General features: G+C 38.1%; 1 protein-coding gene and 1 long non-coding RNA gene across 9 annotated transcripts in view; one reads left to right on the top strand and one right to left on the bottom strand.

The window, feature by feature from the left end:
* The window catches only part of ANK3 (ankyrin 3), a 358,746-nt gene that overhangs the window by 68,459 nt on the left and 278,024 nt on the right, over window positions 1-12,263 (top strand). The gene's annotated exons all lie outside the window — the stretch shown is intronic.
* The window catches only part of LOC121073344, a 32,243-nt gene continuing 21,923 nt past the window's right edge, over window positions 1,944-12,263 (bottom strand). The window contains exons 3-4 of the long non-coding RNA XR_005821637.1: window positions 5,831-5,933; window positions 1,944-2,861 (exon numbers count right to left, since the gene is read on the bottom strand). This is a non-coding gene — a long non-coding RNA (uncharacterized LOC121073344). The remainder of the gene's footprint in view (window positions 2,862-5,830; window positions 5,934-12,263) is intronic.

The raw sequence follows: 12,263 nt of genomic DNA, 5'->3' as shown, positions 1-12,263 counted from the left end.
ACAACTAAGTTAGATTGGGTTAGAGAAAGTGAGCTTGAGCTACAGGAGACACAATGGATGAGCTTCAGTTACATACTGCAGTTCTGCAGTCATCAGGAAGTGATATAAATGTTTCTGCAACAGCCTTTGTATTAAACCACTGCATAAACTTCAGCTTGCTTCTTAGCATGAAGGATTTCCTTTTGCCAAAGTCTGTGAATGATGTGACTATGGAATTCATTAGGTCTTAACAACAGCACCTAGGTAGGTGTGCCAGGTGTTGAAATGCTTACCACGCTTATGTCTTGAAAATAAACACTTTCAGTCTGTCAAATATAGATTGAGAAAAGTAAATACATCTGGGTTATCCCCCTTTCACTTCCAAAGAAGAGCCTGTGTACTTGCATTCCCCTTGCTGGGGCATGGGCTTGTTCCTCAGTCTCTTTAGCTCCCTTGCGCTTTGTGGAGGTGGTGGTGGTAGAACCTGCAGCCTTCCTTCACTTCTGGCTGCCTGCAGAGACAGCAGCAGGGATGGTGCTGCAGTTTCAGGGCCTAGAGAACCAGCACCCTGCCAAGAGGGAGCTAGCTCTATCACATTCTTGGTGAAAGTACCAGTGTATCTTAGCAATCAAGAGAGATGATTACCACAGTAGGCAACTTAAATTTTAATCTTTTTTTTTTAAAAGTATTTTGGAAACTCAGTGTTAATTGAAAACTCCGTAGAATACTACTCCGAATTGTTCAACCTTCCAGTTACCAAACAGCTTCAGGCTTTAATTCTTAATGATATATAAAACATTTCATTAAACTCGTAAATGTTAGGTCCTTATTTCAAACGATGATGTTTGCTATCTGATCAAATAAAAAATGCGATGAATTCTTTCGTCACTCTCAGGTGCTGGGTCACTCAACTGAAAGTAGGTTAACCTGAAACAGGCACAATTTGGTATCCTTTCATTCCCAAAGAAGCTCAGGGCAAACCCTGCTTTATTCCCTTTACATTGAAGAAGACAAACGAGCTGGCTCAATTGGGGGAAAACTACAAATGAGACATTTTCTTTAGCATTTCTCTTGATATGTAATACGCACTGTTTTGTTATATCTAAATTAAATGCATAGCTAAGTATACTTAAGACACTTAATTTAAAGTGTTACCATCACTGACTTGTTTCAGGTTTGTGCTTACAGGAGATTTTGGCCGCTGAGAATTCTCTATAGCGCATTAGCAATTTGTGAACGTAAACAAGGATTGATTTGAATACTTTTTCTTTAAGGAGCTATTTTATGATAGGGAATTGGAGTGCTTCATGATGATTACCAGTGTTTCATAGTTTTGTTTATAACTATTGTTGGGGTGGGTAATCATTTTTTGGGAGGTAATGGTTATATAACTTGTATATTGCTGTCTTGTGTGTGTTGGCCTCTCCTAGTTTAAGGGAAGCTTACCACAATGTCGAAATTAACAAATCACTGCAAGCTGTGTTCCTCCTTTTAGCATACGTCATTCATGGAATAATAGTGTTTGGCTTTTTTTCCTAACGAAATAATATGAAAAACAGAAGCTAAAAAGAACACCAACAATTTTGCTTTACTAGCTGGTATTTGTCTAACTTCCCCTAATGGCATTTTAGGGACATTCTCTTGATTGAAGTTGCCTCGCTTATTTCTGTTGGTTGGTTTCTAAATGAGAAAGTAAGTGTTTCTGAAGAGATCCTGAGCATATACAGGTTTCACAGTATTGATAAGATACATTTAATCTCAATGACTCTAATGCTGTATGAATTTGTAATTCTCTTGCACTCAGTGGGAGAGGGAATGGGATAACCTGTGAAAAGGGGTGGTGGTGAAGTGGGATTTTTCAGATCTGTCCAGGGTTGCATTTCCTTGGTCAGGAGCAGGGACAGTATATTTACCACCTTCAGCTGGCTTCCAGTTTTTTGCTTGCTTTCTTACCTTTGGCTGGGTGTGTGCCTGGGCTTGTTTGCATATGAAGAGTGTGTGGACATGCTGATCTTGCAGGCCATGAGAGTAAATAACATTTGCTAAAATACTTCAAAACGAGATGCACTATATGCAGTGAGGATGAAGTTTATCCTGATGGGAGATGATCATCTTCAGGCAAAATCTCAGCTGCACGCGAAGGAGGATGTAAACACAGAATATGCAAGCCTCAGGCAAAGTGCTGTAGGATTCACAGGAACCCTAATCAGATGGGACTAATGTTGTGCAAGTGATGCAGGGGGGGTACTTACCTCTCTTCCCTGCTCCCTTAAACAGCCTTGTAACTTCATTTACTTAATTACTGTTGTGTGTGGTTGGGAGGCAATATCATTAAAGTATTTGTAGTAAAACACCAGGGTGGAGTTGTAGGGGAAACCCGTAGTGAATAGAGCAGTGTCAGTTTGAATGGTTTTCAAAGAGAAAACGTATCAAAGATGGTCTGCGTAATTCTGGTGGCTAGTTCCATTCTCCCTCTATAGAGTTGGAGGGAACCATTCTAGAGAGTGGCTTCACTTAATTGTCCTTTTATTCTACAAAAATCTAAATATGAGGATGGCGGTCCACCCTAAACCACAGGGGGATCCAGCTGTTCCAGTCATCCACGCACCACAGTTGTTACAAAGTAGTTTCTTATATCAATTTTGTCTAAATTTCAATTTTTCAGATAATTTTAGTTGAGAACATTTCAGGCTCTTCCTATGTTTTCATTACACAATTTTTGTGCCACTCATTAAAATGAATTAGTGAACTGATGAGTACCAGAGACAATGCAAGTAACTAACCTCTCTTCGTTTCAGAACTGCATATGCTGCACTGCACCCCTTCTCATTAGTTTCCTTTCCACGCCAGTTGCACACAACTTCCTGGCATTTCCTTGCCACCTGGTAAGGAATGATATTCTGTCATTAGGAACATCAGCTGAAGTAGTTTTGGAAGGGTAAAATGCAAAGATAAGTTTCGTAGGCGAGTGAACATAGTAGTTTTTCTTTCATAGCCAGGGAGTCATTCTATCAGACTAGCGGGTACCTAAAATGTGCCTTATGTAGGGAGAGGAACAGCCCTAGGAGAAAATAAAGATTACTGTTATTTTAGAATGCATTTATGGAACACAAAAATAATTCGGGCCTTTCCTTAAAAAGAGAGTGGAAGTATGGTAAGGGTAAATCAGTGATAGTTTCAAGTAACAGAAAACAGACAGCTAATGGGTAGAACAAAGATGTTATGGCTCAGTCAAAATATGCTTCGTTAGCTAATCCAAAACTGATGACTTTACTGATGTTTTAACAGGAAGATAAAAGGGATTGCAAGGATAGTACTTTGGTAATCTTGTAAACAATTACGAGCAAAATATTTGGGAGAAGGTATCAAAGCAACCATAGTAAAGTTGGGTTAAGTATGGTCTTCACAGTCTTGTTCTTGAAGCAGATTTCAGTAGCCAGCTATGTTTTAGATATATGGTACAGGAGAAATACTCTAAAAATATGAAAATTGTGAAGTGCTTAATAAATAATTAGTTATGGTATCTCATATTTAGAAATGCAATAAAATTAGCAACTCAGTAACTCTTTCAATGAAGGTATCTGATGATCAACATCTCAATGAAAATGAAACCAGCCAATGCCTGGTCATCCATGGCTTTTGATAGAACCCTAGAATAATGAAGTGTTGTGTTTGCAGTAAGGCATGTAGGGGTGATTTGTCTGGAAGCAGAACTTTTGAAAGTGGAATAACAGAATGAAACATTCTCTTTCGCAATGCTATTGAAAAGAAATTGAGGAGAAAATCTAAGACTAAATCCAAGACTGACTCTGTTCACGGTAACACTTAAACAGCATAACTTCTCTTGTTGCCTTTAGGAGCATAGCTGAAGTCAAGAGTTTCAACCTTTGTTTTTACTCTGTTCTCAAATGTAGCCATTGGATTGAGTAACCACATGAGTGGTAGCCTGACCAGATGCAAGCTGAACCTGTTAGCATTATAGTAGTACTGGCAAATTACTGTTTTTTTGGGGGGAGGAATAAATTGTTTTGCTAATTATGATCAGTCAAGAAGCACAAAAAATTCTTTCAGGAAAGACATTTGAAATTTTCTTTAGGAAGTTCCCAAGCCGTAGAAACAGTCCATTTTTGTTGCATCAACAATATTGTAAAACAATCCCAGAGCCTGGATTATGCAGGATGAAGACGACTACTGCTATGCCCCCTAGTGTTTCAATAAAAAAAAAGTTTCCACCTTGTTTCTCTAAGTCAGACCTTCGTTCTTATTACCAATGCTATTTGTCTGTGCTGTTTCATGAGTCCAGCTGCATGCTTCGTTGCTTTTTCCTCTGAAGTTGGCTATAAAATAAGAGCCCATGACTACATATATTCAGTTTACCTCATACTTCACAGCATCTTTTATACCCACGGTCTGACTTACTGATACAGGTGGTTTCCTCTTCCTCCATATCTTCTCCCTTTCTTTACATTACAAAGATGTATGTACTTTAATAATGAATGGTGTCCTTTCTATTTCTTCTAGGCTTTTCAATTATGAATAATGTGAAAATCTGTAGTTCTACGAAATGAAAATGTCTTTACAATTAAATAGTTTACTCTGGGATGTACAGTTATTCCTTCTGACATTTATATTTGCTCACGCTTCCTTTTGCGGTTGTTGGTTACAATAGAAACTTGAAAACAAAATCAAGATGTTGCTCAACACTCTGGCTTTTTTTCTTCCTCATTTCTATATGCATGCATATGTATTTCTAAGGAAGATCCTTATGTGGCAAAACTGACCCCAATGTCAAACTAAATGCAGAGCTGGCAGGGTCAGGTTGGAGGGGAGGCTAACCCTTTGCAAGAGCCTTGACAGGAAGAGCTTCTGTGGGATGTGGCATCAAGCTATTCCCTGTAGTGGAAGCTGGTTGAGAGGGCAGCATGGATTCTGCCTAAACCCTGGAGTGGGTGTTTTTATCAGCAGATAGCAAAGCATGGCATTTACAACACCTCATTGTAAACTGCAGCTAAATATGGCTATTTTTTGGAAATTATATTTAAGGAACCTATGTACTTGATACTGATAGACTACTTTCAGTGCATACCAACAAACGTCAGTTGGTCGTAAGCAAAAGGATGCTACTGACCAAGATAAGTTCAAGGCAGGCAAGCTGGCTGCCTTTTAAAGAGTTCATCTAGTTCTAATCTTAAAAACAGAAGAGAGGAAATGTCACTCCATGTTTTGGCAGACCATACAGCACAGGAAGAGCAGTGCTTCTCTGACTTGCAGTGTTGTTGGCTGTGACTCCCACTGTTGTCAAGGTCAGTGGGGAAAGGAAGGGTAGGCACTATCCAGCTACCTTTGCTCTTGTGCCTCTTTTAGAGGTTCCATAGTATATTATAGCTACAAAACTGATTTAAAGCAGTGGCATTTTCCTGCAACAGGTGATTTTTGGGGGGTAGTTGGGGAGGGTGGGAAGGATAATGGGATCTGGGGTGTGGGTCTTGACTATGGGGAGTAAGGCAGGGCAGGAGGACAAGAGTCTTCTGTTCACATAGTGCTTACCTCACTGCTTGGTTACTGCTTTTCCTTCTTAGATCTTGCATATACTTCTAGTTCTACCATTTACTTCATAGTGTACTTCTAAAGAGAAGTGTAAATCCGACTGGAAAAGATGTGTCTAAAGTGGGGTCAGCATATCCCTTATTGTCCTCTTTTTTTTCGGTTTTACATTAGACACCAATAGATCAGTTAGGTCAGTTTGCTATGTTACAATATTTTGTTTTTTAAATATGGTAATAATAAGATAGCTTATAATAAATTCAGGAATAAACTTGTGTAATGCATCTCAGGTCTTTTTTTCTCTCACCTTTTGAATTTACTGAATACACTGAGAAGTCACAATGAAAAAGTCCCAGCTGGTTCTAGTTGTAGTGGTCCTGAAATAATCCTTTTTCATCTTGTCCAAGTCTCTGTAGAGCAACCTAAAAGGAGAGCAAATTTCAGTAAACAATTAAGCTATTTTGAATTACTAATGCCAGCATTTCTTCTTTGCAGTCTCTTAAACTTTTTATAAGGTTGCTGTACCTTGCTTTTTAGTGAATTTAATTTTTTTAAAATGACTTGGGGGGAGACGACGATGACATTATTTTACTAGTTTGATGTTTATACCATAATATTTACTTGGTTGAAAAGATTATAGCATTTATTTCTAGGCATAATGGGGCATGTGGAAAAAGTCTAGATGCATGCTTGTCTTTTCAATATCTACAGTGCAAACTGAAGAGAAAGACGCTGTATGAAGCAAATAGAATTTTTTTCTTTGAGTATGCTAGCCCCTTAGAATCCAATGATCATGAAAGTATAACAAATATAAGGATGAAGCTGCAGAAACATCTGCTTGCAGCATTCAAATATTGCTTCAAACTATAGTAAGCTTCTCAAATCTGGTCTGATTGTCCCTGGAACTTATGATGCCTCATGCATACCAAAACCTGTTAATGGCAAAACTTGCTAATACATTGAAACTTCAATGTTTTGTCAAACCTTCCTGCTTGCTTTTCTTGTCAATAATTTTTTGCCACCTGTGATACTTTTCATAGTTAGACACTAACCTACAGTGTCAATGCTGAATCGTATGTAAATTGTGAAGTTGTCTAAGATTGTTTTTCAATCCATCAGCAGGAGTTTTATTGAAAAAGGAGTCTTAAGTTAGCCTTTTGTGGTGTTGAGTGTTCATTTGGTCATTTTTAATAGTTGATGGAAGGAACTGTGTAAAAGAATTGTAATGTGTGCTGTGATTCTGCAGAGACTGCTTAAGATTCAGAACACAGTTTCACTGATTTAAAAATTTATTGAAAAATGATAATTCTTACTCCACCTATTTTGTTTAAAATGTGCTCTAGCTCTGTATTGGGTTGATGGAGTGCAGACAACAGTACAGGCAATTCTGACTTCTCTCAACCTTGTTTAATTCAAGGACAATACTACTTATTCTTATAGAACAAAAGTTCATAAAAATGGAAGAGTTCATACACTTGTCTGAATCAGGAGTTGAACAGGTGCATTTCATCATCTCTGCTCATTCTCCAAATGTTCTCCTCAGCTGGGAAATAAGAAAGGGAATTTAGATAGGCACATGTAATATTTAGGTATTTTGAATATTCAGTCTACTGAGTACTGGAAAGGTGAGGACTAAAACTAAAATATTTGAGTTTATGATATTCGGGATAACAGGAAAATGCACCACTTTAACTGCCACTCAATCTAGACAAAAAAAAAAAATGCAGTAATGCAGTGTCTGTGAGACTGTAAAACATAGTTTGCGGGCTTTATGTCAAGTGCAGTTACTTTTTTGTCTTCTGATGTTTGCTACTTTTGCTTAAAGCTATTTCACAGCTTGGAGGCACAGGACTCATTCTAAAATAGTCAACAAAATGTTAATCTATGAGGGACTGGAGTTACAGAACAAAATGTAGAATAAAGACAGTAAAAAAACTGCTAAGAAACAAAAACAAAAAATCTAAAAACAAACAAAAAACCACCACCACTAACAACTACTGCTTAAGACTCAGAGGTGCGGTCCATACTTAAAAATTTCTAGTGAAACAGGGTTATACAGTAAGTACTCTGAAGGCTACCTTAAGTTATAGGGGAATAGGTTAGAATACAGGTCTGTAATACAGCTTTTTGCAACTCAGTGCACGAATCTTTGTCCATTTCACCTGCCATCAAATTTAAGTCAAAGCTTTATAACCAGCACTGCACTATGGTAAGTACCACAGTATCAGAGTACCAAAAAAAATGTTTATTTTACTGCCATGGCAGTGTTGAATATTGAATATATATTTGTATAAAGCCAAAAATTTCAGAAGGCAAACTAGGAGCAGAGATTATGGACTGCTCAACACTTGGGCACTCCACATCATCACTGAAGAGTGGGAGTTGCTTGTCTGTTCAGCAGTTTTAAATTCAGGCTACTTGCTTAGCCTGACTTACCCTGTGTGGTTTTTTAAATGCATCACGGCACGCTTCTGTGAATGACTATTACAATGCTATTACACAGTTCTTTGCCATTCATAATGAAAGGCATACTGCGGAGTACATGCACAGATAAATTCAACAAAACTAGGGTTGAACTTTTAATCAGAGCATGAGGGAAGGAGTAGCAGCTATTTGGGACATATTTTCACCTTGTCTTTATTTCTGAAAACGTGTGATGCTTCCATCTTGAGCAAAGCAGTATCTGTGCATAGTCTGTTGGGAAAGGCATGACTGAATGTTCTGATGAGCCCCTTCTCCATGCAGCTTCTGTCTCTGGAGTAACTCTCCTGTTACTTGGCAGTATCAGTGATCTGCCTAATAAACTGAATCAAGATCTGTGCTGTAGTTAGCAGACAGTCATGTACAGAATTAGAAGAGGCTGAAAGATTCAGTCATAGTGTTAGCTTCATCTTTTCCTGAATTTTAGTAACATTTTTCTTTTTTTTTGAACTTTTCTGTCACTACTATATGTGGTCTTGCAAGTGTTTAACTTTTCATCTTGTTACTGGTCTACATTTCAGCAGAAAATGTCTTAAAAGGCTTGGATGTGTAAATGTATAAATGAAGTGTATTTAAAAAAAGCTACAGTGATAAGGTTTGCATGTCAGAACTGTTTTCCTTTTATAACCATGATGCTGAATGTGCAATGAAGTAAAATAGTAAAGAAAAAAAAGAAAACCCAAACAATAAATTCTGCATTTTTTTTTAGGGGCTGAGGATATAAGTGGCCACTTCTTTCAGAACTGTACAGGAAAGAGTAGCCTTTTGCATTATTTTCTCATCTTTCTGAAGTAACTTGCAGGTACTGCATTAATGACAACAGTAAATGATTCTGTAGATTGGTGAGGGCTATTAGTGTTAGGGAGATGGCACGTTCAACCCTTGTTGCATTGTGGTCTTTTCCCTAGCACTGGAAAAGACACCATCTCGTGCTGAGTTGGTTACAACTGTTAAGCTATAAAGATGATGCTACATGAAAATATTTCAGGAGCATTTCTATTGCTCTTGGTGAGACTGGAGTAGTGGTAAACTCCTGAGAGTTTAGGACTGTATGGGCAGGGGAACCCAGGCCCCAGGGAGAGAAAGGTGGATCACACGCTGGCCATTGGCTGGACATAAGAGCCAGCATCATTCCACATACAATGGTCCATACCAGCTGTGCTATGCTACTGATCTGGATCAAACGTTGAGGGGAGCAGGTACAGAAATCCTGGCTTCTTTCCTGGTTGGAATTGCTGTTTCTTCACAGCTAGTGTGTGGTATAGCCATGTGAAATATTAGCAGGCACCCAGCTCTCATGTCTAAACCAAAGTCATGAAGAACTGAAGAAGATCGTGTTGTAGGATTGAGACTGTCTTGAAATTTTACGTAGTCTGATTCATTTTATCCTTGGAACATGCACACCCTGGTGGGATTTTTAAATAACCTTTGGATTTTTTTCATTAAGTTAATGCATATTAATTCATGGCAGAATGAATCACATCTTGATTCATATTGTACACTGCTTGGATTTAGTCACTAATGCAGAAATTAAAGTGGTCCAAAAAATAAGTAAATGTCATCTTATTCACTCAGTACTATTATTATGCATTTCTTCTAAGGTCAGGTTTTCATGTAATGATAGCATGATACAAATAAACACATAATTCCTCTAGTCCTTCAACGCTAAATTTAAAGGAAAAACTAATCTTCTCACCAAAAAGAAATGCAGACCTATTGTAATTGTGATGCAACATGAGATAGGTGATCTATTCATGAAAACCAGTGGATGGAGGAAAGTATGGAAGAACTGAGCCCTTACTCTCTGCATCTGACTGCATTGTTTCCCATAGTAATGCAGTACCAAATCCCAACTTTAGGTGATTGTCACTCTTCCTTTGCTAGAAGAGAAATGTGACTACCATTACAGCAGGAAAGCAGCTGTAATATCCACATTTTACAGAACAGTTTTAAATGATTGTCTTCAATAGTTCTATACTTGCCCCACTGAGGAGGAAAATCGGTTTTGGAAATACGTGTAACTAGTATGCCAAAGTTAGTGTTTTATCTTTTAACTTTAAATGTTTAAATGTTTGTGTGTTTTTTTTAAGCTTTTGTGGTTTTTAGGTTTTTGAGGTTTGTGGGACCTTCACACTTCATCTGAATTGAACAGAGCCTGTTAACAAGCTTTTGCCTGAAAAAAAAAATAGTTGGGAAGTAAAAATGTAGTCAATGAGTTTTTTTGGGGGAGTAGGGGAGTGAGGGTGAGAGAAGAGGAATTTGGGGCATCTGCCTTGAAAGTGGGTTATCTAAATCTGGCATGCTATTGCCTCTCTTTCTAAATTTATTGAAGTGAAAAGTAGATACATACTGTTTCTAAATCCAAATTTGCCATTCATTTCCTTTGTACTTGTGATGAATGGATATAAATGGCTACCAAATGTGCAAGGTATACAAAGGCTGGCATACTAGCATTTGCTTGCCCCAGTTGTGGGGGAGATTCTGAAACATGTGCCTCATAAAAGTAGAGACGAGGCCCTGTGAGAGTGCAGTCTTTCAACTGAAGGTAAGTTTTTTTTCCTCAAGTTGTAAATACCTGGAAATGGAGTTTCTTGTATTTGCTTAAAAATCATCACAATTGTACTTTCATGACTAATTTATATAGTGTTCATTTGAAGTTAAAAGGGTCAGTGAAACCATTTTTACAGGTCTTATGCTGCAGTATTTGTGTCTTCATATCTGAGCTGTCCATTAAAGTTAAAAGTGAGTATGCAACAATTGCTATGAATATAGGAACAACCATTTACTATATGGAGAGAGATCTGTGGTTTTCCCTCGCAGGTTTTTGATTTTATAACCACCCAGGAAGCAACAGCTTGCTTACAGCCAGGACCTCTTATGACTTGTAAACATGATATGAGGGTGTGTAACAACAGTGAGTTTAAACTCAGCTGATAGTTCATCCGGTGAGGATTTACATTTTTGACTGATCTCCAACACTTCTGTTGCTTCACAGGGGCAAGGATGCGCATCTGAGGCAGGCTGTACTGGAAGGTGATAACTACTGCAGAATTTAGTCACACTCTCCAGGTGTTGTATTTTAGTACACACCAATGGTTGTTAAGTACCTAAATAGTGCTAAGTGAATTAGTAGTTTTGGGGATTTACATGGATTCTGTACTCACACTTTTTTTTTTAGCATTGCTGTGTATTCATTTTTTTTTCAAAGTATTTATTTCATAATCACTATTGTAAAATCACACACCTTAAGACTCTTAAATAACTGATTAACCAAGGCCCAAAGTGGCTTTTCATTTTAAATATCTTGGTAGCTTCTAAGCAGATTTTGGTTGACATGACAACTTTGCTTTGATTTTTGCTAGAAAATGTATACATCTCTGCTGAACAAATGATTGGCACTTCACTAATCTTAAGTAATTCAAGTAATAATTGCAAGCAAATTTATTCAGTAGCATGATCTGTTGCCAGGATAAGCATTAGCACTAATGGCCATCTCAGCAAAAACTTCTGTGGCAGCACAAAATGGCAGTGCTGGCAGCCTTTTTTTTTTTTTTGTGATGAATTACATTGTGAAAAATGATAGTCTGCATACTTGTGGAGAAGCAAGAAAAGTACGTTCAATTTCAGTTGAAATTTAGGAACCAAACCGCAGGCATATAAAAACCTCTGCCTGCAAAACGCCTTCTCTGGACTATAGTAGTCCTTTATGCAAGTGTACTATGTTTGAGTTGCGTACCTACGTAGGGCCACAGTCCCAGCTATGTTCAGGCAAGACATGATCAGAGGGGCTTGGCATTGCTTTCAGCCCTCAGCATGTCCTTCCCAAGGCACAACCATTCTCATCTGCTCTAAGAACCAGGAAGCCTGATGATAGTTCCTGGGGTGTGCACCCCTCCTTTGCCCCCATGAGGGTGATCCTTGGTGATACCTTCTATGCTTTATTGCACTGGATTGTTGCACAGAAGCTAGTGTACATCCTCACATTTGTCAGCTTTAATCCAGCCAAAGTGAATAAAAAACTGTTCAGTTTGTTTTTGTGAGGAATTAAGGTTTGTCAAGGGAATTAACAGATGGAAACCTGAACACTTTAGTGTGGTGGTATGAGCAAAATAATTTTACACAATGCAAGCTGGAGGGAGTGATTGAAGCCTGACCTTTCACAGTGAGCTCAACACAGAGTACAACCACTGCAGGTATGTATTATACTTGTCTGCACAACTTGTTCTATAATGAGAACTTATCTCAGAGCTTGAAAAGAA

Source organism: Cygnus olor, chromosome 7 (assembly GCF_009769625.2).
Source record: "Cygnus olor isolate bCygOlo1 chromosome 7, bCygOlo1.pri.v2, whole genome shotgun sequence".
Lineage (NCBI taxonomy): Eukaryota > Metazoa > Chordata > Aves > Anseriformes > Anatidae > Cygnus > Cygnus olor.
This window is presented reverse-complemented; position numbering and strand designations above follow the sequence as displayed.